At 39.7% G+C, this 3,345-nt stretch overlaps 1 pseudogene; it reads right to left on the reverse strand.

Annotated features, from left to right (window-relative positions):
* Positions 1–205: 205 nt before the first annotated feature.
* LOC127663684 (H/ACA ribonucleoprotein complex subunit DKC1-like) lies at positions 206–1,265 on the reverse strand (annotated as a pseudogene).
* Between the last annotated feature and the right edge of the window lie 2,080 nt (positions 1,266–3,345).

Here is a 3,345-nt window from a genome sequence, read left to right on the forward strand (position 1 = left end):
TTGGCAAATGCCTGGTTTATCTCTCATAAATCAGGACAGGATGGGATGAGATTGTCACACCAGCAAACTACTGAGTTCACGAGTGGCAGCCAGAAGCGTACCAGAACTTTCTGCCCTGTTTGGGACTTCTGTTCAAAAAAGTTTTTCCAGTAAGGCTTTTATATCTCCTCCTAGCAGGACATAATGCTTTAAGAAGTGGATTATACTATTCAGACATCTCTTCCACCACTTTTACTTTCTTCTTCTTTTTCTTTTTGGTGGTGTCACTGTCCTCATCTCCATACTTGCCCCCACTTTTTAGCACAGTTTTGGGCTTCTTATCCTTCTTATTCTTCTTTTCCTTCTTTAACTGGGGAACTGTTGGAGGGGTCTCAACACCATCACTTTCACTATCTCCCCGCTTCCTTTTTATGATGTTTACTGCTTTAGCAGCTAACTGAGGAGCTTGTACTGCTTCAGCCTGGTCTACAGAGTGAGTTCCAGGACAGCCATGGCTATACAGAGAAACCCTGTCTCAAAACCAAAAAAAAAAAAAAAAAAAAAAAGAAGAAGAAGATTCTAATCTTCTTTCAGGATCATAGTCTATCATTTTGCTCTCATAGAGTCCTTACTCAAAGCTGCCTCTTTACTCTAGCAATAAGGGGGGGGGGGTTGCTGAAACAGGGCACCTGTCAGCGTTTCTGGGGCCTTCAAAAGCTGAGTACCACCTTCAATAGCATTGTGTAGCCAGACAATTCCAACATACTCTTTGCCTGCACTCTGTTGTGATTTAATCAAATGAGTGGCCTGTTCAATGCATACAATTAAACAACCAGTCACTTTGGGGTCCAGTGTGCCACTGCGGCCAGTCTTTCCTACTTGAAGTATTTGTCAGATCCAGGCTACCACCTCATGGGAAGAGGGGCTTGTCAAGATGAATGAAACCCGTCCTGATATAGTCCCCAATCTCCCTCTTCAGAGGATTTGAACCACGAGGAATAGGGGTACAGTGTGTTGTCCCACATTAAGCTTATCAAAATTCTTTAGCAACAAGGGCCACTGATAAGTATCTAATTGAGACACTTAGGATTCTGGTTTTATAAATTCTTCAGCGTGTTTTATTCGGGCTACATATTCTTCTTGTAATGGCTTCCAGTCCTTTTTCTTATGCTTCTTTGGGAAAGTAATTAGTTTGTGATGCCAAACACTAGAATGGTTTGTCTGGTAAATGACTCTAGCTGTGTTGGCTTCCCTTCAGGTTCTCTACGTGGCTTCTTGATAGGCATGTGTCCCATCAACTTCTAGTTTTAGTAACATGTTTAGGCAGATTACAAATCTCTTAGTCACAATATATCCACAGACAAATAAAAGGTTTCCTTCAATAGTTAATTCTCAAAGTCATATTCCTGTCATAAGGTATTTAATTTTCTGAAGTAAATTTCTTCACACAATTTTTTGAGACAGGGTCCCACTATGTAGCTCTGGCTGTCCTAGAACTCACTATATAAACTAGCCTGTCCTTGAATGCACAGAGATCCACCTGTCTGGGCCTCTCAAGAGCTTGTCTGCATGATTTTTTAAAAGAGCTTAATAAAAAAAATTATTAAGTCCTGCTAAAGATTTCCTCAGAACGTTCTCATCTCACTGCTTCCTTTTACTTCTGGTCCTCTGTAGTCATTATGACTGCACAGGAAGCAATTTTGCAAGCATGTCTATGGCTGTGAGCCATGTGTTAGTCAATTAAAAGTTAGACTAACTTTTAAATCTCCCTAACAGATTATAGACTACACTATCCCCTTCTCTCATACTATGCCAGACTTGGATTCTGCCCTTTTGAGGAAGAATACATTGGAGGAAATAAAGGGGGGTGGGGGAATCAGAACAAACAGAAAAGAAGGTATCACACTAGCCTCTCTTCCTTTAAACATAGTATGCAAGCTTCCTGAGATCTCTCTGAAATGCATGCAATGTTAAGATAGCAGCAGTTCTTTAGTAATAGGGCTCAACAGGTTCCCTCCCCACACATGTAGCTAGGACACTTATCAAAACTGCATTTTCTTCCATCAGAAGTTCCTTTTCTATGAGCACAGCTCTCTACAATTAGACAAGAAACAAAGCCTATTCAGTATCAGTCAAGTTGAACTGAACTAAATACAATGGACAATAAAAAAAAAGCAGTATGCATGATACAAAAACAGAGGGAGACCAGAAGTATTTTTAATTGCCTTTTGGAGCAGCTTCCTCTTTTCCTTCCTTCCTTCTGCCTTTCATTCCTATGTGTTGATGATGTTGATATTAATATCACTTTTCATCCCTCAAGCACAGAGCAGATGCTTAGGCCATCCATGATAGCAACTAAGCTAAAATCATCCTGAAAAACATCTACCTCTGATTTCTGCTTCATGAGTTGGCATCGTAAATACTCACTTGACTTATCTTAATAAGATGATTAAATGCTATTTATTCTATGTGTATATTTTACATTAGTCTTCATGAATTATGTTCACTATTAGTGAGATAGGAACAAGGACTACTTTTTATTTATGATACAACTGAAGAATCTAGCCCAGCCTAGTATAGAATAAACACACTAAACAAATATTGAGGTATAAAGTAGCCTTGTGCCACTTTTTTTTTTCCGAGACAGGGTTTCTCTGTATAGCCCTGGCTGTCCTGGAATTCACTCTGTAGACCAGGCTGGCCTCTAACTCAGAAATCCGCCTGCCTCTGCCTCCCAAGTGCTGGGATTAAAGGCATGCACCACCACCACCACCTGGCTCTTGAGTCACTTTTTCTGAGCATTTATAAATGTAAATGTATAAAGGGAACCACTGAAGTAATTGTGCCAAAACTATTTGACCTTGCTAAAAAAGAATATGTTTTCCATATATACCTAATTTCCAACCATATTTACTCATGTCTGATTTCTTTCAGATATCAGATAGCAACTTTGAAAGCCTATTTGGCCCTCAAAGTGAGGTTGTAATGATAATAATTCTTTAGCAGACTTTTCTAGTTTGTTAATTTTTCTGTACACACTACACATCTTGTTCAGACTTCTCTAACATGATATTGTGGTTGTTTACTGGCCTAAAGATGCCCACTCCATATGTTATGAATTTTTTAAAAGTGTGATGGTAGTGATACTTTGACTAGACTGTGGGATGCCCAAATAGCTGGCTAAGCATTACTTCTTGGCATGGTTCAAATGTGGTCTGTGTTCTCTCAAATGTTCATGGATTCAGGGACCAGTCCCAAGGATAATGATTATTAGGGGGCAGAGGAACCTTTATGAAATGGGACCTTAAGATACTGGAGGCATAAGGTTGGACTGCCCTTCCCTGAATTCTCAGAAGAGGACTGTTA

The sequence above is a fragment of the Apodemus sylvaticus genome, chromosome 13 (genome assembly GCF_947179515.1).
Source record: "Apodemus sylvaticus chromosome 13, mApoSyl1.1, whole genome shotgun sequence".
NCBI classification, from domain to species: Eukaryota; Metazoa; Chordata; class Mammalia; order Rodentia; family Muridae; genus Apodemus; species Apodemus sylvaticus.